At 47.1% G+C, this 23,394-nt stretch overlaps 1 long non-coding RNA gene across 1 annotated transcript in view; it reads right to left on the bottom strand.

Moving 5' to 3' along the window:
* Window positions 1-23,021, bottom strand: part of LOC308059321 — a 54,504-nt gene extending 31,483 nt beyond the window's left edge. The window contains exon 1 of the long non-coding RNA XR_013926202.1: window positions 296-23,021. This is a non-coding gene — a long non-coding RNA (uncharacterized lncRNA). The remainder of the gene's footprint in view (window positions 1-295) is intronic.
* Window positions 23,022-23,394: the final 373 nt, after the last annotated feature.

Raw genomic sequence — 23,394 nt, 5'->3', positions numbered from 1 at the left:
TGGGAAGTAGAGAATAACATCTTTTGTTTTCCTTCACTTCTGCACGTGCAACTTCTGTTATTGTTTCATTAAACTGCCTGTACCTTTACCCACAAGGGTTTTTTCCATCTTATTTTCTCCCCCAATGTTCTGCTGTGGAGTGGAGCGACAGAGTGGCTTAGTGGGCACCTGGCATCCAGCCAAGGTCAACCCACCCCACAGGAACACCTCCCACCAGACCAGGCTGCTCAAAGCCCCATCCAGCCTGGCCTTGAGCACTGCCAGGGACGGGGCAGCCACAGCTTCTCTGGGCAACCTCACCATCCACATCATAAAGAATTTCTTCTTTATATCTACACTGAATCTGTCCTCTTTTCACTTAAAACAACCACCCCTTGTCCTATCAATGACCCCATTGAATGATATCTAATCAGAGCAGACCCCTGTTAGGCTTTTCTTCATGTGTCCTTCAAGATGGGAAATTAATTGTTGGTAACTACTGGTTAGCCTTGTTTGGTTGGAGCATGTGGAGCGGTTGAGCTGGCAGTGTCCTCTCCCTGTTGAGTGTAAAACATTGGCTGAGTTCAGTCTGACCTGGCAGCGGGACAGAGCTTTCAAAGAAAATCATGTCTGTATAAATGTCATTAAAGTGGATAGCCAGACGGCGACAAGGACCCTTTTCAGTAACTTTGCTGAGCAAACAGCTGTAGACGAGCCCTTGGCTTGCAGACACCAAGGAACCTGCACAAGTGAGAGCTCTTATGAACCCTCCAGACAGAAGCAGAGCTGGAGTCAGGCATTGCCTCTGATGCTGGAGTCAGTTGCAGGGCAGGTCTGAAGGCAGGCAGGCTTTGGGGGGGCCAGGACCAAGCACAGCTCCTGAAGCAGCTCCAAATCTGCTGCACCACCTCTTCAGTGCCTCAAAAGCAGCACACTGGTCAAAAGGAAAGCAGTGAGCCTTGCCCTGCAGCAAGGTAATGATGCTGATGGCTCTGTTGGCCAGCACACGTGTCCTACTGGGTGGCCAGTATGGCGAACGATAGCCAAATTTTAACTGAAAACCCAGCTCCGTAGCCGTGTCTCTCTTCTCCTGAGGTGTCCACACAATGCCCAAATGAATGAATAAGAATGGCTTTATGGCCCAGGCTGTGTCCTGTGCTGCTGCCGAAGGCTGATGGGCTGTTACACCCCTTCAGACGCAAGGTCTGGGCTCTGTCCAGCTCAGCACATCCTTTCCCATCTCAGTCCAGCCAACACATTCAGCGTTCATGCTGAGGCACTGTGTCACACTGGCAGGACTGGCTGAATCCGAGGCTGCTCCAGCCTGCATTGCCATGGCAGTCCGTGCTCCAGCCTCATCCCTCTTGGTCACCTGGCACACAGCAGGTCTCACCTCCTTCTCCTCATGTCTCTCATCCCTCCTTCCCTGTTGTCCATGGTGTAGTAAGCCTTTGTGGTCTCACTTGGACTCTCCACGGTAGCTGCTGTCACACAAGCCCCCTTTTTAAGGGGCTACTCTGAGGTGCAGGCAATGACTTCTACAAAACTTTGCCATGGTTTGCTTGGAAGCTGCAGTGAGAGCTGTGCTGGGGCTGCTTGGGCACTGCAGAGATTACATCTGATCATTTGTATTAAACAGTGGGACTGTGGAGCCAGGACCAGAGGCCAAACTCAAGTGGCTTTAATGACTGGGAGCTTTGTGCTCAGAGGTCACTGTGAGGGTGAAATAATAATGGGGTTGCTGGCATTTTGCTGGTGTTGCAAAGGGTGTTAGCTTTCAGGGGAAATGGGAAAGAAAGAAAACAGCACTCAGCTCTATGCTGCTGAGTTAATTGGGCAGAACTAGTATAGTTCTACCTTGCTCAATACCAGTCACTGATCACCTGCTCCTAAAATTTGCCTACCTCTGGGTGCCACCTCTGCCAGGTCTGTCATTGTGCATAGCTTTTTTGAAACCCAACTTGGATGAGAAAAACAGGTGATGGAGAGGCAAAGGTGAAAATTGCATAGTCAGAAACTCACCCTTCCTTTTCCAGGGGTGCAGAGGTAGGAAGCAAGGTTGAGGGGCTTTCATTCCTTCTCCCAATCCTCAGCATCCCCAGGTACAAGGAGCACTACCGGACCCTCAATAGAGGAGCAGCTGCAAGAGCGCAACTCGGTCTCATATTCAACTGTGTGATAATTTTCAATTAACTGTGTGTAAATCCAGCAGTTGGAGTATGATGGGAGTTACCTGACCCAGTTCCTGAGCAGTTCTCAAAATATTTAGAAGAGCACTGATAGCCACTAAACCAGGATGGCACAGGGATGATGGTGAGAGTGTAGGAGTGGCCATACCAACCCAGCCCAACACCCTGTCCCCAGCATATGGCTGAAGAGAGAAGTAGGCTGTTTAGTCTTGTTAAGGTTGTGTTGATGCCCACCTCCAATGGAGAAAACTAACAGAAGTGGCTCGAGGAAAAGTAGAAGGCTCAAGCAAGTGTATTGAGAAGTTTCCAAAAAATCTGTTCCATCATACAGTAATCTACAGCTCGAGGGCCTCTGGGGACTTTGCACCTAGGACACCTCCGTGGGCTTCACCTCCCAGAGGATATCCAAAGCATGTGTGAACCCATGCACATTTATTTTACATCCATAACATTCTTTCACAGGGAGCATCACAGATTTAAACCTGTGCAACCGTATAAATTCTACACTGTATAAAAACAATCTCATTTTGTATTCCTTGAAATTGCAACCTGCTGGTTTTGAGTGAGTTGCCTTAGCTCTTGTATTAAAACAGGCTGATGGGTGGTTGCTTCTTCATCTTCTCCATGTTGTTTGCAATTTATAACCTGCTGGCATATCCTCCTGTCTGTTTTTGGGGCTAAGGAGTTCTCTCTGCCTGTTTTTATCATGCACAGAAGCCTTTCTGTACCTTTGATCAACTTTGTCAGCTTTCTCCATATCTTTCTGGCCATAAAGCAATAACCCCTGTCATCTGCCTATAATGATGTGTAAATGCTAAGTAAGGCCAATGTGTACTATTCATTAAGCCCAAGGCAATCTTTGGAGGCATATGAACCCCACAACACTGCAGTGCACTCAGAACATGTCCCTGTGCACGGGAGAGTGGATTCAGAGCAGACAGGCCATAGTGGGGAACGGGAGCGTGGAAGGAAGGAATATCTGCAGGACCAGAGAATGAGCAAATTCTCATCCTGCAGCGATTCCTGCTCCCTACAGGAACACAGCATCCTGCCACAGCCTGAAACAGCTGATAAGGAATGCTAAATCCTCTGTACTGAGCACTGGAGAATGCCTGCTGAATCCCTGGAGGGGGTCATTTTAAAGGTGGGAGAGTTGGAAACATCCTTTAGAGTGACAAACCACCTTTCTAGGGCTCCCTTGAACCAGGCACTGGAGATGAACGTGAGCCAGAGGGCTAAGCCCCGCTGCAATCTCCAGGTGTGCACAATGAAATGCAAAGAGCCTGTGCTGGCAGTCGCAGGTGAGTACAATATTTAAGTGCCTGACTTAAATTCCCAGCAGGGTCTGGGATGTAGAAGGAAAAGTTTCTGGATGTGTGGGATGGAGCCTGGTCTCACTGTCTATATGCTCTGGCAACCTGGATCCTAACCTGGGGTCCTCCTAGATTCTTAGCATTGTCCTTGGAGGCGTGACTTTCTCTTTTAATAGCTGTTATTGAAACATGTAACTATAAAAGCTGACACTCTGTAGTACACAGCATCAGAGCCCTTTTTTCCCCTCCCAGAGCAAGAAGGGGCATCTGCTGTTCAGGGTGGCTTTGCAGACCCCATGTGCTGGTGACATGAGCACTAATAAACCACAGACCAAGCCATCGCAGTGCGTTCCTCGAATACTTTTACCAGTTTTGCCTGGCCAGCTTTGTGACTAGCGCATGCCTTGAGGATGGCAGAGATGTGAGTCCAGTCCCTGCCCAAACGTCACTCCACACCTCCATCTTGCCAGGAGAGGCCTGTATTGCCCGCTGTGCAGCTCGTTGATGTACATAAGAAGGAAAAAAGGTGCAAAAGCAGTTCTAGGTCATCTGAGCATTCAAAGAGGAAAAGGGAGAGAATTTTCTGCCCTGTTGCAGATGTGTCTGCTCCGGGCAGAGTCCATTTGCAAGCGGGGTGGGACTGCTTCTCTTTGCACACTGCAGGAGGAGCCCCAGGGCCCCTGGCTCAGAGGTGGACCCTCATCTGGCCAGGCGAGCCCTTCTCCAGAGTCCCAGTGGAACGACTTTAAGGAAGGCAAAGGTCACCGTTGTAGGTGCCTGGTAGGAATCAGATAGGTCAGGGACGCTGCTTCTGGTCCTCAGCCACCAGCATTGCTCTCTTCTGGCATCTCGGTATGATGTTATTTCCTCCTTGGCTGCTTCCTTTACCATGACACAGAGATCAGCTAAACCAAAACCTGCGTGGTTGTGTCTTTATGCGATGAATATTGAGGCTTAATGACAAAAGTGTAGGCACTGTTGCCTCGAAAATGTGTTGCTAAGAAGCAAATGAAGAGGCTGAAAAATGCAAAATACAGACAGCAAGGGAAAACACAAGCACTGCTATGAAGGAAGAAAGAAGCAATGCTCATAGCTCCCTATAATCAGATACTGCAAGGTTTTAAACCTTGCTTTCGGGAAGATCCCAAAGCCATTTTTATATGAGGACATAACAGCCAGGTGATATCTTCAATAAATATTTTAATCATGAAGCAGAAATCAGCAAGTAACTGAAAGGAACAATTTAATAGGGTCTTCAGCTGCTTCTCAGATCTCCCTGGAAGGCTGGGGAGAGATGTGAGTTGGGTGAACAAGGGTCGGATTCTGTCTGAGGCAGCAGTACATTTTTTCCCATGTTATTCTTGGATAACATTAGGAGGTTGGTGAAGAGTGAAACATCTGTTTCAGTCTCAGCAAAGGAAAGAATTGAGTCCAGAACATTTTAACTTTCCATAACAAACACTCCAAAGGTGCTCTGAGGTACATGCAATGACTTCTACAAAAGGTATGCACATTTACAGTGCTCTAGATACTTAGTGTGCCATGTAAACACCAGCTAATTAATCTAAGTAATATCATAAAGCAAATGATTTATCTTCTTAGAGATAAACCAGTAAGCAGAGCTTCAAAAAAGCCAACACCTCATCTCCTTAATAGAATGCTTATTTAAAAGGGGAAACTGTTTGAGTGTTTAATTTATTTCTTCAGAATAAAGAAAATTCTTGATATTTCTGCTACAGATGAGGGCAGAACAAACGGAAGGGATGCATTACATTAATTTAGAAGGCTTGTTTTTCCCTCCAGTGTTATACCAACATCAGCCTATTGTTCTCAGAAGCGTTGCGTTCTGTCAACGGTGTAAGCACTTGGGAAGCCGGAGTCCTAATTCCAGCGACTGCACCTTCAGCTATCGTCTTCCTCTTTCTTATGCATACAAAAGAAGACTTAAACAATAAGCACAAAAATATTCTGATGCTGAGGCTGGGTTCAGCTGCCTTTCTGTTCCTGCCCCGGCTCCCCGCCCCGCTTTGCCTAAGCTAAATGAAGCGGTCTTTCACAGGGCTGAATTCATCCGGGCTAGCCATTGTCGTCTAAGAGCGGAGCATTTATTTTGTTGCAGTCTTCCAGCCTCTCTCACGAGTGCATGAGTGAGAGCACGAGCCAGAGCTGGCCGTGTTAACGGGAGGCCACGGCCCCCACTGCCTCTGCAAACCTGCACCTGGGCTTTGGCAGAGCCTTACTTGGCTGAATAAAGGCTTTGAGGATGTGGCCATATAAACTAATGTAAATACTATATAACAACTAATCTTCATTGCAGAGGAGGAAGTAATGCAGCTTTATGAGCGGGAAGGTCAGGGAATGTTATCTGCTTTTACCCAGGAGTTTTGTGGTCTCCACTCACGTTTTATCCATTTGCTTTTCTATTGACACTGGCTTGGGATAGAGGAAACTCACGCAAAAATCTGATTGCCAGTCAAGGTCCTGACAAAAGAAGGAAACGGTCATTGATTACAAGGGACCTGACCTGGCATTCCTTGCAGAGCTCCCTGCCCCGCTGCAGGGCTTGCTGCCCCTTCGCTGGCTGCTGCGGGTGCCCCAGTAGTGCGGAGTAGAACCTCGTGCTTGCCCGGGGCTGGCAGCAGGTGTCTGGTGTAGCCTGCAGACCGTCTGTTATGACTATGCTTGGGTAATTTCAACTGCAAGAAGTTGTCAAAGTGGTTCTGATCATTCAGAAGAGGTCCCATCTTGAACAACAGCAGTGTCCCTGTGGGTCTGCTGGCCCCTCAGCCAAAGGGAAACCAAGAAGGGTCAGAAGGGGATACTGTCTCCGCCGTGCTCCCACCATCCACCCACAGTGTTTCACCTTCTGGAACATATTCTTAATATAATGGAGCATAGAAAGAGCGACAACTGGTACTTCTAATGATTTAGATCTCATAATAAACGTTATTCTTTCTAACAGTTGTACATCTAACAACAGAACACATTTATATACCATTATAGATCCATTACGTGAGCATATATACACACAGAAACACACCAAGAGTAACCAGCTTACATAGTGTAGCTGAGTTTTTTCGAACACCTGTTTTCCAAAAAATTATGATAGTGTGCTTTGTAAAACATGGGAAAAATTCCTAGACTTTATGATTCTAAAACATAACAAGTAGAAATTAAGAGCAAGGAAAAAAATTTCAGGGGATCCACAAGTAAATGCAAAGTTATTCTGCTTTGGAAATTAACAGTTTAAGAGATCACCACTTGGTTTTAGGATATACCCTGACACATAACACAACACTCAAGATTATACTGTATCAATTCAGATCAGATTGGCAGATTCTACTCTCTGTCAGGGAGAATCAGAGACTGGAATCTAATCTTGCGTTTTTCTTCCTTACAGAAGTTACAGAAACGCTAACCTGATCCTTCGTGCTTGTTTCTGCTCTTGGTTGTAAATGTAACAGTACAGAATTCCCTGCCAACGCAGAGAACATCAGGAACACTGGCCCACAGTATGGCTTGAGTGAATAGCCCACCAGGAGAGAGGATTTGCCCCTGCGAAGTGTTTTCTGGGCTTGGGACAGATAAACTTTCCCATTGGCGTATGCACATGTGTGCATGCGCACACACACAAAGCCAGCCAAAGCCTCAGGGACTTTTGCCACCATCCTGTTAATCATTATCGAAGCAGAGCTGTATTCTTTGAGATCTCTGACCTGTTTTGCAGCCCTGAAGGGTTTATTGCAGCCAGCACAGCCTTGGCCGGTGTTTGGATTGCGTGCTGACAGCTAGCCAGCTGGCCGTGGTTCAGAGCTCAGCGATACAGAGCGTTGCAGGACTGCCTGTTTGTACTTCTTGCCTCTTGGGAAAATGGAGCAACTCCTGCTTCCATCAGCCAAAGGGGAACTAACTGGTGGCCTGAGGGATGTGAGGCAAGGAGGAAATAGCCAGGTGAATTTTCCTTGGGTGATAATGAAGTCACATGGATTTTGTGGTTGCAAGAACTTTGTGGATTCAGGACTGAAGAGCCATCAGGGGAAACAGGATGGTGCAAGGAGAGCCTCTGTCTTCACTGGACTGCTCTGAATGCATAAAGTCTCAACCTCAAATCTTATGAGATTCACACATAGAGAAAAGACTTCTCCCAGAGGCCTTTGTTTAAGTCCATTTATTTTCTTGCTTTTTTTTTCAAGGCTCTGGAAACTTTTCTTGAAGCCTCTGGTGATTTGCTGAAGCCTTGAACTTCTGCAAGAAGTTCATTCAATCTTGCATTCATTCAAAAATCTAAATACTGCCCAATTCTTGCTCTCCTAAATCATAAATAATTTCAAACAAAGAGGAATCAGAATAATGTTGTAAATTGTTTTGATTAGCATTAGCCAGTATCTTGCTGGCTCCTGCGTATCCTTTCTGGTTGGTGACTCTCAGGGTAGACATCTGCTTCAAATCCCCTGAAAGTAAGACAGTAACAAATTTGTGAAGAAGCAAAATTAGGAGTTCACACCCAGTAGACTTGCTGGATAAGAGGCTTGTGACTACTCTTTAAAGGTGCCTTCCAACCCAAACTACCCTATGGGTCTGTGAGCCTACGAGAAGTGCATGGCCATGCAGCCACTCGGGGAAGCTCCTCTTTGGAACATGTTCCCAAGAGGACATAAAGAAAATAGTTCTTTCTTCTCAGTGCCAGGAACTCATTAAAACCATCTGCACCAACTAGAAGAAAGGGCACCAGCCATGCTACATAGAAGGCATCTTCCTGGGGTCAAAAGGAAGGAACAGAGATTGCTGTCTCCAACACGAGTCTGTGTGCCCTCCTGAAGAGCGTTCTCTTTACTCTGACTAGCAACAAAGCTGTTCAGGCCAAGAGATTCATTCTTTTACATTTACCAGGAAGGAGTTAGGAAGTGGAAGGATGTCTCCCACCTTCTTTACCCTGGTAAAGTTTCTGCCAATTTTGGCATATCTCCATACATCCAGATGTTATGGTCCACTGCCTTGCATGCTGCCTACCAAAGGCACAGAGTTATGGGCAAGCATGAGCATGTGGTAACAGACAGCGATCCTGGTATCAGCACCAGCCCAGCCTGTCAGCTAGACCAGGCACATTTGTTTTCTGCTCAAGTTAATCAGACCCCTGAAGGAGCTTCCAGAGAGCACAGGGGAGTGCAGAGTGCCTGGTCCTGGCTGCTGAGGTTCACACTTCGGTGGGGCCGGAGCTGATCAGAGGGCTTTGTCTGGTCCAGAACGCTGAGCCCTCGCAGAAAAGTGTGTGCTGCAATCAGGATGCTATCTACTGTAATCCTTCTTTCTTCAAAACATGGAAAGGTGTTACTTTTTCATGAGACCAGGAAAGGGCTCTATTGATTTTTTTTTGCATGTGTGAAACAGCAATAGCATTTTGAGCCTCCCCTGCTGTCTCACCAGTTCAAATCCCAGCACTGTGCAGAAATGACAATTCTGTGCAAAATGAAATCACTTGGAACTAACCGGTACAAAGGAGTCTGCACACTATTGACAAAAGCCTTTTCGTCAGTTACAGCCAGCTATCCGGGTGCATATTCCCGCAAACCTTTGAAATTTTGGGGACTGAATCACTTTGGTTGCGTTTATCCATAATCTTCAGCATTCCTCAGGAGTCTGCAGTAAGAAAATTTTACTCATTAGGGATAACGAGTGTAATTCACTTGTAGTTCCCCTCCATTTTACCAACTACATCACAGGCAGTCGTGTCATCCTTAAGGTATGAAATATACATATTCAGTAAAGGCTTATTTTCCTGCAGACAAGAAGATATGAAGGCACTGTGTGCCCAGGAAAGAACAATTTAGGGAAGTTAAGAGTTGTTTTGTAAGTGCAAGAACAAAGCTCGCTTCCAGCAGCTCCCTGCTTTGTGGCTTCTCTGGTGCTGAAGAAAAGGCAGCATGTGTCTGGTGGGGTAAAAGGTATAAAAGCTTCCTCCAGCTGTCACTGGAGCCAGTTTTAGATTTTTAAGATGGAGCTTCTTGATGAGTGGAGAGAGGGCATTAATGTGCACCAAGGGTGGCTGATGTTCATGCACTCCTCTGTGGGTTGTCTTTCTGGGGTCTTCCTGAAGGCCAGCAACCCTCCTCTCACAGGCAAAAATGTCGAGTTCACCCCCATGGGACAGAGAGGTGAAGTCTTTGTGAAAAAAATCTCGTGGGGACACTTCCCCCATTCTGACTGGAGGAGACAGCCTTTTTTTCCCAGTAGCACCCAATCTCCTAATCTTCATCCTGTGCAACAGCAGGACAGAGTGGCCACCATGTCCTCATTGAGCTGGTCTAAACAGAGGGCTCTGCATCCTCAGCAAATGTCTTCAAATTCTGCTTTTAAATGAACCAGTCCTGGAAGCTGTGTAAACCCCGATTCACCTGGGCTGACATTTCTTGGGATGACACACCACGCTGATTCCAGGCACCTTAACCATCTGCTCTTAGCTTTTACTGGGATTTGGCACACAGCTCCTCTTGGCATGTAGCAAAGCAGAAGATGATCTACACTATGCTGCTCTTCTAAGGGTGTGGGGAAAGCAGGTTTGCTCTTCCCTTGATATCGATCTGTATGGAGGTGATGATGCCACTGGGATATTTTACTAGTGGAAGGGATGGCGCAGGGTGCTGCATGTGCTTTTCTCTGCCCCCAGGAAGGGAGCGTTGTAGGTATTTACCCCGGTGAGCAACATGCAGAGGTGCACTCGCATTTCACCTGTATATACCCGGCTTAGTTATTGTGACCACCATGGTGGCAAAGGCCAAGAAGGTGACGGGCAATTCAGACTGCTCTCCAGGGCTGCCAGACACTACCTCCTTCCTCTGTCAATGGCAACATTTTAATGAGGCGCTTCGAGCAAGCAGCCGAAACGCAACACATAGGGTAGAACGATAGGATAGAGGCAAGTAAGAGTATGAAGGGTGGAAGGGCAGAAAGAAGGAGAAATGATACCAGAGGCAAAGGTCTGCCAGGATAATGCAGGATTGTGAAGGGAAGGAGAAGAGCAAGAATGAGAAGTATGGGGGTGGAAAAATCTGGAAAAGAATGGAAGAAATGGAGGCAAGCATGAGGGTTAACTTTGGTAGCAGTTTCCTTCAAACAGGGAGGGTGGAGGAGAAGTGAAAAACAGAAATGCAGAACAGATGGCAGAGTCTCTGGTCCTCTGTTTTATAGGACCCATATAAATGCTTATTCACAGAGCACTTTAATTTTCCAAAACTGCCCCATCACAGTGCAGAAAGCACTTGTGCCATCACTGCACAGCCTCATGCAGGATGCCTCTTGCTCGAGGTGCAGGGTGCAGAGCTCTGGCAGGTGTTTCCACAGACCCTGCACCACAGCCTCAGCACCACCCTTTCTCCTGTGGTTGGAAGACCTGCTGCAGGCATGTGCAGTCTAGATTTTGTGCCCATTTAAATTAGGGTTTCCAGACATCTTGCTCTGCCTGCAGCTCTTTGTGCATGTCTCGTCACTAAGATACACAGGATTTTTCATGCAGGTAATTTACCATGATGCTGTGGACCCACACCCTACAGCTCCCCAGTGGAAGTCCATGGTTGGAGTCATACTGTTTGGAGGGGGAGGTTCCTGTCCTGGTTACTTTATTTGATTCAAACCCTTTTCTCAAATCTAAGAGCAAGCCCTGGAACTGCAATTTCATGACCTATGGTCATGTTCACAGCACTGAGGCTCATTAGAAGGCCACCCACATGGGATGCTGGACACTGACTTGGCACCAGTGTGCACAAAATACTATGATTGTCGTATTTTCTGTAAACTACCATAGGACAGAATAAGTGCACTGCCTGTATTCCTCTGAGTAGTGTTAGATAATGTGCAAACATTTAAAAGATCTTTTTTATTATTTTTTTTCTGTAGAATAACATAACCTGATACAGGGACAGAGCAACTTCACACAATTAAGACATGCTGCAAAGTGACAGTGTTTGATCAATCAGCTGACTAATTGAATCTGACTGCAACAAGAAGAGATTCTCTGCCCTGAGTTTGCTGGCAACAAAGCGAGGAAGAGAACTGGGTCGACTAAATGGCCTGAGGCATGGGCTAGCCAACACAATTCTTTGCTTCACTCAGCCACCTTCACTGATGGGAAAATACAGACAGCACTCCGGTACTCCTGGAACCTTTATCCAAGAGGCTGCATGCAAAGAAACACTTAGGATTAGAAGCATTTTGTGTTTTTTACATATTTCTAAAAAGTAACTGCTATTTTATCACCTAATCAAGGTATACAGTAGCATTTTATTACCAAATCTAAAATTTATTATGGTTGTTTTGTGGTTATACACAAGCGTTGAATTAGTGCTTTATTACTATAAGCAACTGATAACACACTCCTAATTACGGTATCTTTGTATCTATCTCTTTTGTTTGGAATTGTTCTGACACCAAGTTCTTGCTAATACTGAACAATTGTTATTATTAGTGACTGCAGTGACCTGAAACAGGACTGAATTAACAGGTAGAGAAGATGTGATTGCACCAACGAACATCTAAGAAGTAGTTTGATGGGTAAATAATACAATAATACCAATTAGAATGTCACATCTGCTTCCTTCATGGAGATTACACGATAAAATAAATATGTAGCTGTAAATATATCTTGCTATGGTACATTATAGTTTGCATGATTTAAATTACTTATAAGAAAAAATTAAACTTCTTTATGAAGTCAGATATCAGAAACAACAGTGGTCTGCACCCTGACTTTGTGAACACATCATCACAGAAAACACGAGCATATAAAAGAAAAAGTAAGCCAGGAGATTCACCAGATATTATACTGTGATTCTGAGTTCCAAGTAATATTTCATGTCTTATTTTGTGTCTTTTCTGGAAAACAAACAAACAAACAAACAAACAAAAAAAAACCCAACAACCAAACCAAACCCCAAAGATAACTGGAATATGCATGAAAAATGTGGCCTCATGGCACCAAAGAGAAGGATTTGATCTTGGTGCTAACCAGAAGCAGGGCTTTAAGTTGCAAACATGTGCTACATTTTGTCATTGACTTTCCCCTGCATTCAGAAAATCCAGGGTTTGAATCCTCTGTGTAAGTAACAGGACTGCAACACACACACACCTGCTCCTAGCACCAGTTGCCTTTTCCAGCTGCACCTCCCATGCCAAAGAACAAGAAACATCCCAACGACTAACTGCCATGGTCCTCAGCACAATACACCTATTCTCAGGAAGATCATGGTGCTGATGCAGACATTGTGCTTCTGAGAGGTGCTCCATGCTGCTGAAGTAAGCAGAAATCACTGCACAACATGGGACCATGATTGTGTTCTTGATGCTTAGGTGTCTTAGGGTGGACACTGGAGGCACCTCATTTTCTATTAGGGAGTTAGGCTTTTTGAAAATATTGTGAAAGCAAGCATATGCACAGCGTATATACAGATCAGGTCAATTTTATTTCTTGATAAAGAAAGCAGGGAAGAGGCAAAGACCATGACATGTCCAAAGTCATAGTTGCAGTAAGTGGGGAAGGTGGGAATGGGAGGTGGGTTTCATTATTTCCCACCTCACTCTCAGTTGTGGGACCAAACCCAGAGAATCTCATAAAATTCATCAAGACTAGAAATGAAAGGACCAAAAACATTTCATCTCAAACTTCCCTTTCTTCCTTGTTCTAGAAACAGTCCCACCATCCTCTTGTAGATAATTTTCTCTTTCCTTCTCAGTTAAAATTTTATTCATTTCCTTCCTTCCTCAGTTATAATTTTGTTCAGTTCCTCTCCTCTTCTCCCTCCTACCCTAGGACTGGTGAGTGGGAAAGGCAAATGGTGAAGGCCAGTACCTGCCGCACAGATTCATCAGGCAGCAGGGCTGGTGGCAATTCCCTGCTCCCAGTTTTTATGGCAGGGTGCAATCAGTGGCTTGTGTTTGCTGTTTAAACAAAGGAGTCTTGGAGTTATAGGGAAGGTCTTCCCCAAGAAGCTGCTGACTCCTAAACCCAGTGTCCTGCTCCTTATCAGACCCGTTTATGATAGGTTTCATAAATGTTTTATGAGACCCTGATGACTGCATCGCTGAGCAGGGTGGTGGCAGCTGCCTCCAACTTTGTGCATTGTTGACAAAAGATCAAAGACCAGATTTACCACCCTGATAAGATTGGATGGATAAGAATCCCGAACTGACTTTTTCCCCGTTTCCTGCATGGACAAGCACGTTGCAGGACTTATTGACAGAGGTTCAATTGTGATGACCTTGTTTGAACAAGACTCCTACCAATTTCTACAGCCCTCCCCTAGGCTTAGTGGAGATTCCTTGAAACGGGCAGTAAAGTTTGAGACAGTTGTCAACTTAGGGTGAGCCAGTGCTTTGACTGAAAACCCCTCTTCTGAGAGTCCCAGGACAGAGAAGCACTGAGGGGATCATTGGTCTTGGTGGGGTCACGTTGATGGGAACCACCATGCCTTGCCAGCTTCCCAATTTTTTAAAGCTCTGGTGCGCAAGGCCTCCCTCCAGCTGTTGCAGAGCTCTGTCTTGCTCCCATCTGTGGTACTCCAGGCTGGGATCTGCTGACCAGTGGTGTCTCACTAACTGAGCCCAGTGGAGGCAGCAGCTGGGAACATGGGCTGCATGGCAGAGGCCAGCCAAGCCCATCACCCACAATGCTTCTGATTTTAACACATCTGATTTCCTAACAGTCCAACCCCAGGAAGGTCCTGGGGTTGGTCTGAACCAGGGCTTGAGGTAGTACTTGTCCTGCAGAAGAAGGTATCTCTCCCAGGCGTGTCCACCAGCACCTCCTGCGCCAGGAGCCCTGACTCCCCAGCTGGGTGCTGTGGTGCCAGGACCTAGAGGCTGCAAGGTGAGAGGGCCACTCGGCACTGCCAGAAGCACGTTACACCTGCCATGGTGTGGGGTATTAGGTGTGTTAGCAAGCTACAGAAAGCAGGCGATAAAGCAGGGCTGTGGTGTGTTTCAAACATAACTAGAAGTCAGAAGAGTTGACTTCTTTTACAATTTTTTGCTGAAGTCTTTCTGGGTAATAGTCAAAAAAAACATATGCCTCTTCCTTGCCTGGAAAGAGAAATATTTTTAGTTTCTTTTCAAAGGATTATTTCATTATTAGTAGAAAAACTTTTTGAGACAGCTGGAAATAGAATATTGTAGAAACACTGGGCTCAGTCATTCAGTGTTTCTTTTCTCTCTTGAGCAATGCATGAGCAGAACAACTGTCTTTCAATGACACAGGGCATGCCTACGCCTTGAAGTTTGTTTCCCAGGAAGCCTGACTCCTCCCTCAGAAAATGCCCAACAAAACACTGGTTAGCCAGAATGAAGTATCTCAGAAGCTGCCTTCAGAGCCGCTTGACCAGCAGAAAAGATGGCTCAAAGAGCAGGCTGGCCAACAGACCTTAGATACAGGCAACAGTATGAAATATTCATCACCAAATTCTCAAGCGCCAGAGCCTTCAGTAAGTCAGAGAAAATCCCCTCCTTCACTGCCAGCCATACCTGGCCAGAGAGAGACTGGTGTTCCTCTGCTTGGACAGGGGAAGACAGTCTGAACTCATTAGGAAAGATTCAGATTTTCTCAAGCCGCTAAGGGTCAAGCAGCAGTTGGCCAGACAAGGGTCTCCCCCAGCCTTGAAGCATGCAGTTTGCTGGGAGCTGCCATCTGGTTTACGAGTTACATTTTCTTCAGTTTCATTGAAAATTAAACATTTTAAAAAGTGCAAGTTTAAGCCTTTTTCTTTTGTCCCTGATGCCAGAAGCTTGCTTTGCTAGAGCTCAAAGAAAGATACTTCTCTGTAAAGGTAGGGCTTGGCAGCCACGAAACAGCCCATCAGCTGGAGATGGTTGGGCTTCACGGCCACTTCGTAGAAGTATAAGTAACTCCACAAAGTGATGGAGAGCCAAAAATCAAGTCTAGTGACCTGAAGTACCCAAGGGACTTGGCTTTTAAAAACAGCACATGGAAAATTAACATATATAATCTATCAGTTTTGCAGGAGATAATAAGAACAAGTAGTCTGTTACACTACACGTCCAGTACTACAACATCAAGAAACAGAACGCAGTGAAGCAGCTGCTGGTGGCCAGGGAAGGGGCTGAAAAAAATAAAAAGAAGCGAAACACCCTGTTTGGAACATTGTGTGTTGCTCACAGAACATCTCTAGATGATGTTGATCATAAAATCTTAACTTAGATAATCATTTAACTTCCAATTACCTAATGTTTGCTGTGATGGGAAGTAGAGGTAAGGCTCCGCATGGGGTTTGGCGGTGCAGTTACCATCCTCGCACGAGCAGCGTCACCAGCAGAGCAGAGCTGATGGGGCCACCACCAGCCCCCGCCCCTGGTCCCACTCTGCCCATCAGAGATGGGTTGAAAAGGGACACTGGGGAGAACCGCTGCTGCCTGTGGGCCATGGGGCTCCATCACCCTGGGCTGTGGAGCGCCCTGTGCTAAAATACCTGCCAAGCCCTCACACTGCTTGGGTCTGCTTCTCCTGCGTGCGATGTAAAAACTCATTCCCAGGGGAGCAGCAGCGGGCGACAGCCCTGCCTGGGGGCTGGCAGGGCTGGCAGGGCAGGAAGGTTGGCAGCAGAGCAGCGCAGGGGCACCCAGCACCGCCTTTGCACCGAGCACAGGCAGCTGGACATGGAGCGTTATCTTCCGCGAACTTCTTTTCTAAACATTATCAACTCAGATTACTGTCCGCAAATTTCACTCCAAAACTTGAGAGTAATAGGCTTTTACAATGCAGTAAAGGTTCGGGGATTGACTAGACAACTGTTTACACCACTCTTTTATCAATATTGCCATAATTTGACACTTCTGAATGGAGGAGGATTGTAAAGTGCCTGCAGACCCTGTAAAACATGTTAAATGGAGATTAGTCTTACTGCTTAGTTTAAGCCTAGTAAAAGATAATTAAATTGACTGATGCAGCTGTAAATCTCACTTTTATCAAATCGTGGCTCTCTTTGTCCTTATGATTTTACAGCATCATTAATGTTGTTGTGACAATATCATTAATCTCCTCCTGCTGTTCAGAAAATGAAAGGCAACCAGCAGACACTATATAAATCTGCTCTCCCCTCGCTGGCGTTATCTGTTCTCCCTTCTTGAGTCTTATACAACTCAGACACACATTTCATTCAGGAGGTGATTTCATAAGCTGAAAATTAATTGTAAATAAACCATAATGTTTCTTTTACTGCTGCTTGTGTGAAAAGGCTTTATTAGATTTTAAAATTTATTTTGTGAAGAAAAAAAGGGATTAGGAATAATTCTTCAGTGTTCTTCAGTGTTTTGGTTTGGTTTGGGGCTTTTGTTATTTAACTTTTTGTTACAACATGAGCCACCATCAGGTCTACAACTGGAGGTACACCGCTGTTTTGGAAACACTGGGAACTCCACCGCAACTCATCAGTGACGTATTTTTTATTTTTCCTGAATTTATGAGACAGAGATGGTTAACTTTTTTCCACTTCTGGTTTCCAGGTGAGAACTGGGACTGAGCTGGGCATGGGGAGGTGGTGAACAGTCTCTATGGGGAATGTGTAGCCCAACAATGCTGTGTAAGAGAACCCGATGTAGTAACTGGAGCCACTCAGCATGCAGAAGGCTTTGTCCTTCCCTGAAGCAAAGTGGCTGCTGGGGCCATAACTCACCCCCTGCTTGCTCCACGTGAACTTCTTCATGTGGGCAAGCCCTAAGACACCTCTGGTTTTCACAGTGTCTCTTCTGCCCACATGCTGTGTGACTGCCAGCCATCGCCTGGACAAGGCTGAAGGGACAGCCCAGGCCAGGCACAGTTCCTGGTGGGCAGTGTGGATGTGACAGCAGTGTTTTGAGGGAAGGGAGTTTAGTTATATGGACTCAGACCAGCTGTGCTACTTGCTCTCTGGGCCTGAGGACTCACCATGGTTACGCCTGTATGCTAGTCTAGATGGAACCAGTGCATGTCCTAGGTTCAGGCTCACCACGGGGAAACTGTTCTGCTACAGAACATACTGGGGTATAGCTACGGAAAGCTGGAATGGAGGTAGGTATGGGATGCTCTAAATTCCTATGATGGAGTGAAGAACCAGCAGGATTTTCAGAGATGACTCAGAAAAAGTTGTCATAGAAGTGACCAAAATGCCTGTCCTGGTGTTTCACTGCAGTCACCAGAGGCTCTGGGAAAACTCTAGAGGCATGCAATGGTCATGACTGCCTGGGAAGGGTGTCACGCTGTCTCACCACTGTATCTCAGCTCAGTGTCTCCCCCAGATTATTCCAACTTTCTTTCCTCTGTGTGCTTCTTCCCTTCATGACTGCATTTGAGCCATGCAGCCTGAATCATATGGGCTTTTAATTTCTAAACTGCTTTGTTCTCCAGAGGAGGGCCACCTGCCTTCCTAAGATGTAACTATGGGTGCTGGGTCATGCGCCTTAGGGTGGTCAGGGCACACAGAGTCCCCTCTCAGTGTGAGGTGGACGACCGTGATCCCACCTCAAACAACAGGAGGCTTCAGATAAGTGAAGTTCAGATAACCAGGCTGTCTGCCTTCCTCAAGCTCAGCTGGCTCAGCAGGGCTTTATCCACATTGTTTTACCTAAGATATTTACCTGTGACCCAGGACTAAATCCCTTCAAAGGTAGATTTCCACTCAGGCACTTCACCTTGGGTGGTGAGTCTCACATGACTGAAATTTTGTAGGATCTTTCTGAAAAAAAAAAAAAAAAAAAGAATCCAGCAATCCAAAAGCCAAGTGGCTTCTCCCAACAAGGGGCAGCAGGCCATTGGCTCTGACTATCTGTGTTTTCCAGATTAATTCAAGGTTTGAGGCTGTCCCCTAGGACTAATGTATAACCAGAATTGTTTTGCAGATGGCTGAAGTCAATGGAACAAATTGAGTATTTTAGCTCACTGTTTATGGGGGGAGAGTTTATGTTAAAAATATTTTGGAGTTCATAATCTGACATTCAAGCTACGGTGAAGCCTAAATATAGTGCTTTAATCATCAGCAGCTATAATTTCACTCCAATATTTCTTTAAACTCCATGGTTTGAAAGTCCAAAAGATAAGAAGCACTTCTCAGCAATGCAAATAGATGCAGGGCGTGGGGTTCACCCACAGGCCGTTCCTCCAGCCAGGGCTGTGCTTACCTTTCAGCTCGCAGGTAACTGCGAGGAAGAAAACGGGGAGCTCCCTCCAAACCTCAGATCTTTCAAATCATTGGGGTGGGCAAGGTCAGGCCCTCTGAAAAGATGCAGGGCAGCACCAGCATCTCTTTTCCATGCTGACCCTGTAGATAAGCATCCAGGGTGGTTCAGAGGTAGCCCCTAAGCCCTGCAAAGGGGAGGAAGTTATGGGGAGAGTACAACAGGTAGCAATGGTCTGGGTTAAAGGGGTGGTGGGAAGAAACACATAGCTTAGTTTGAGTATGCTGTGTGCCAGGCTTAGCTATATTCTTAATGCGAGAGTATGTATAAAAAGGGCTAAATAGATAGTTTTTTTCCTAGGGCCTATGTAACTGACACCTGCTAGGTAGTGTTCTCCTCTCCATGAGGATCCATCTCACTAGGAAGCTAACTTCAGTCTTGCAAACTGTGGGTGTTTAGCTTTAAGCTGCTCATCTGGGCTGTCTGAGCAAGCGAGGGGGATAGACAGGCATCTCCTGAGGACTGCCCATAGGAGACCGAGGTACCTAACTCTGTTGACTATGCAGGTAGACCTCTGGCTTGGACTAGATGTGTGACATAGTGTGGGCCTTGTCCAGTAAAGAAACGACCAGGAAAGAGAAATCTGCGCGAGCAAAACACAAGGATGACTGTGCAGGAGTCCCAGGCATGATGTGGGCAGCAACCTTCCTTCTGCTGCCTGCCAGGGATTTTGGTCATACAAACAAGCCCTGGGTCCTGCTGCCTGGGGCAGGGAGGGAAGGGATGTCATGCGAGGTAGGTCAGCGGGACAGGAGATGGGCTTTTCCAAGCCAGGGGCTCAGTGTCCTCACAGGGCTCTCACCACTCAGAGCTCCCCAAAGCCCAGGGGGGACCCTCCAGCAGAGCCCTGTGCCTGGCTTGTTTCACAGACGCTGTGACCTCGAAAATCCTCTTAGCCAGGTCAGCAGGTGCAGGTGCTTGAAAGTCCAAGGGTAGGGCTTTGACAAAGTCCACCCCTTTACGGCGCACAAAGGTCTGTCGCTGCGGCCCGGCGGCTCTGCTGCGCCTGGGGTGAGGCCCCCAGCACCGTGGGCTGCCCTGGCTCCAGGCTGGTTGTGACAGCAGAGCCCTCGCTGCCCTGGAAAGCATTTGTGCCCAAGCCAAGCATTGCATTTTTTCAAAATCTGCTATAAACCAAGCGTGCAGCCGCAGCGCTGGGTCCCGACGGCACCGGCAATGCTTGGAGGTGCAGTAATGCAGCAACCGGAGGGGCTCCAGCATCTGGTCCCAAACTAACCACTCAGATTATCTGGAAGCATAAATAGCAGAAGATATTGAGTGTTGTTACCCCTCAATAAAAGGTGCACATTATTTGATTATAATTATATTTAGTTGCTTCCTAATGATTAGCATTTGAAAGAGATGTGAACAATTTTCACTTTCTTTAAATGAAGGGTGATAGGCTTTTATAGCAGAGTATAAAGATATCTGCTGGGAAATCTATGGCCATCAATGGCTTTATTTTTTTCCCTTTATCTATTGATATAGCCTTAATTTGACACTTGTCTGTTGAGGCAGCTTGTAAAGAAACTGCTGACCCTGTAATGCATGGCAAATTTAGATTAGTCTTACAGCTCACTTAAAGCCCAGTAAAGTGATAATTAAATCTGCTGTGGTGGCTGTAAATTCTCAAGTACCTGGAATTAGCTCTTTTCCTGCCACTGGCAATGAGGCTTCATGAGAGTTTATACTGTCCCCTTCCCTGGGCCCTCTCCAGATATGAAGTGGAGGTGAGCATCTGTCTGACCACGCTGCCCAGATCCTGCTGCCTCACCTGGCCCATCCAGCCTTGTAAAACACTGCATGGTTCCTGTCACAAGTTGCTTCTGAGCCTTGGCACAAGGCTGATAGGTTGATACTTATCTCTAAATTCAAACCAGAGTTTATAAACTGAGTCAAACCCACTCAGTTTATGAGAGGGAAAAGATAGCCCTGTCTGGCTGTTGTTTGGGGCAAACAACAAATAATTTCACGTTATCCTATCTTGGCTTCTACTTTTAAGCAGCATTAGTCATTCGGGGAATTAAGCTAGATTCGGCTGAGGTTGCGTTTTGTCTGTGCTGTGCTCTGTAGCAGGAGAGAGCCCACATACACCTTTGCTTGTGTTGCCTGCAAGCCAAATATTCTGCAGCCCTACAGGGACAGCACAGGGTGAGCTCAGTCCCAGAGGAGAAAGTGAGATGGAGGAGACCGTGGCAGCCTGTCCTTCCCTCACAATGACTGGTTTCGTGGGTCATTTCATCCTGTCTCTGTATCCCTGGCATCGGATTAGGAAACCTGGAGCAGGACAGCTAGCTGGGAGACAGATAAAGCCTTCTCTCAGTAGAACCTTGCTGTGTGCCACTTGGTTGGGAAGGACAACTCTGCTTGTTTCTTCGATAGGGGGAAAGGGGTCTAAAATCCCTCCAAACTGCTCTCACAGGTACCAAAAGGAAAGAACTGTATATCAAAAGAAGCCAAGCAAAGAACAGGTTTCAGGTTTGGTCACTGTGATTCAGCAGGTGGCTTATGATGAAAAAAGCTTGAAACACATTCCGTGTTCTTTGCTGTCTCAGTTCAGGTTTTATCTTATCAGATATCTCTTTTTTTGAATTTCAGTCTTTATGATAATTAATTTTCCAGGCAAGCATCAGATCAGATATTCTAAGAACAGTTACTTATTACTTTTATCATTTGCTTGGCATTCATGGCTCCTTGTGATCCATCAAACAGATAACATTTTGCACACTTTTTCGTTGAAAAATATGTAATACTAAAAATCCTCAGTGAACAGCAGTTAGAGAACCATGCAGCACAAAACAGAGTGGCCACCAGGTGGAGGTGCCTTTTCTGACTCCACGACTCAGTGAGGATGGAATTAATCCTGCCTGGTTTTATACGTGTCCAAACGGAGACCTCCACATCTGAGCTACCAACTTATTTACCTTGCGTAGTGGAAGGAGGGAACTTGGGAGGGTTCACATTCAGGCCAGACAAGTCATGCTGAGAAAGTGCCCAATTGCCACCATGTTCCTTCCCATCACACGGCCTGACCTGTGTCCTCCTTCATTACACAGGCACTTGGAAGAAAGGTCTGCTAACACGCCAAGGGAAAGACTGAGCTGAAAATATGACAGAGGCTGGTTGAGAGAGGTATCACAGGCACTTGTCTGTACTTCGTCTTCCATCGGCATCTGTCACTATATCTGCTAGGGGCAGGACGCAAATAGAGTTTGGGGCTGAATCTGAATAACCATTCATTTTCTAAATTTATTGAGACACTGACTGAGTAGTTCCCACCTTTGGTTTGATGCCAGCCCAGCGGGACCGTGTTGTGCTACATCCCTGCCCTGCTTGGATGTGAAAGGATAACTCTGTCCTGAAGCAGCTACCTAGGAGGAGCAGTTCGATTTCCAATGAAACCCCCTACATTTAGCAGCCTGCCTCTGGGTTGTTACATGTGCTACATGCAAGCCAGCCTCTAAGCTCCCATTACAAGCAGTGCTGTGGTGAGGGGAGCGGTGCTGCCAGCCACAAGGCTACCAGACCAGTCCTCCAGACCACCAGCTGAGCTCGGCAGCCTGTGCTGACAAATCTCTGTTGATGACAGGCGTGTTTACATGCTTAGTGTGTGGGTGAATGTCTAAATATTGATGTCTTAACCGTGGGCTGAATGCTTTTGCTGTGAAAAAGGGGATAACTCCTGTAAGTGCCAGTCAATGTAAAGGCTGTTGGAGTCTGATCTTGCACCGAATGCTTTGCAATGCAGCAAAAGAAAGATGCTGGGGAGAAAGAAACCCAGCAAATTAACCCAAATGCAGCAATATATGCCACAGAGAAATCTTTTCAGCAGGCTCAGAGAATCTGTCTCCAGTAACGTTTCGCAGTGAAGGCTCAGTGGGATTTTCAATATTTAAGAAGTGTTTCTGAAGGTAGCCAAGGGGAGATACACTGATAACTCTTGAAAGGCTAACGCATTCAATTTTCTTATGTCTTCAAATAACACGCGACCGTGTCTAACTCCAGGTTGCTTTAAGAGAGCGCTTATGTCCTGCTGCGCTCCCTCCTCTCATTAAAATGTCCCTGCGAGAGGTGCTGTGAGGCAGAGCGAGAGGTGTTCGCCGTTGTAGGCCAGGATGGCGACATATGGAACGGTATTTCCAGACAGTTGTTGAGAGTCACTGCTCTGCCGGCACAACGGAAGCGCGTGTCGTGCGCTGACCCCGCGACACTGACACCCGCAGCGCGGCCCCCCCGCCGTGCCCGCTGCGGGAGAGCTGCCGCCGCGGGCCGGTGCTGCCACCCGGTGGGGAGCGCCGCGCCCCGCTCCCGCTCCCGTCGCTGCTCGCTCCCGCACCGCCGCGCCGCGCTCCCGCTCCCGTCGCTGCTCGCTCCCGCAGCTCACCGCTCCCAACGCTGCCCGCTCCCGCACGGCACCTCCGCGCCCCTCTCCCGCTGCGCCCCGCTTCCGCCGCGCTCCGCACCGCTCCCGCCGTTGACTGCTCCCGCCGCGCCCCGCACCGCTCCCAACGCTGCCCGCTCCCGCCGCTGCCCGCTCCCGCCCCGCACCGCCGCGCCCCGCTTCCGCCGGCAGCCGCTCCCGCCCGGGCGGTGCGTTGCCACCTTTGCCCTTCGGGGTTTTTTTGTGTTATAACCCCAAGACGAGCCACCGGGCGGGGGCGGCGGGGGCGTGCAGGTCCCGGGAGCCCCCAGGCGCTGCGGGTTAG

The sequence above is a fragment of the Falco punctatus genome (assembly GCF_963210335.1).
Source record: "Falco punctatus genome assembly, chromosome: 2".
NCBI classification, from domain to species: Eukaryota; Metazoa; Chordata; class Aves; order Falconiformes; family Falconidae; genus Falco; species Falco punctatus.
Note: the sequence above shows the minus strand (reverse complement) of the source record. Positions and strands in the feature narration are given on the sequence as shown.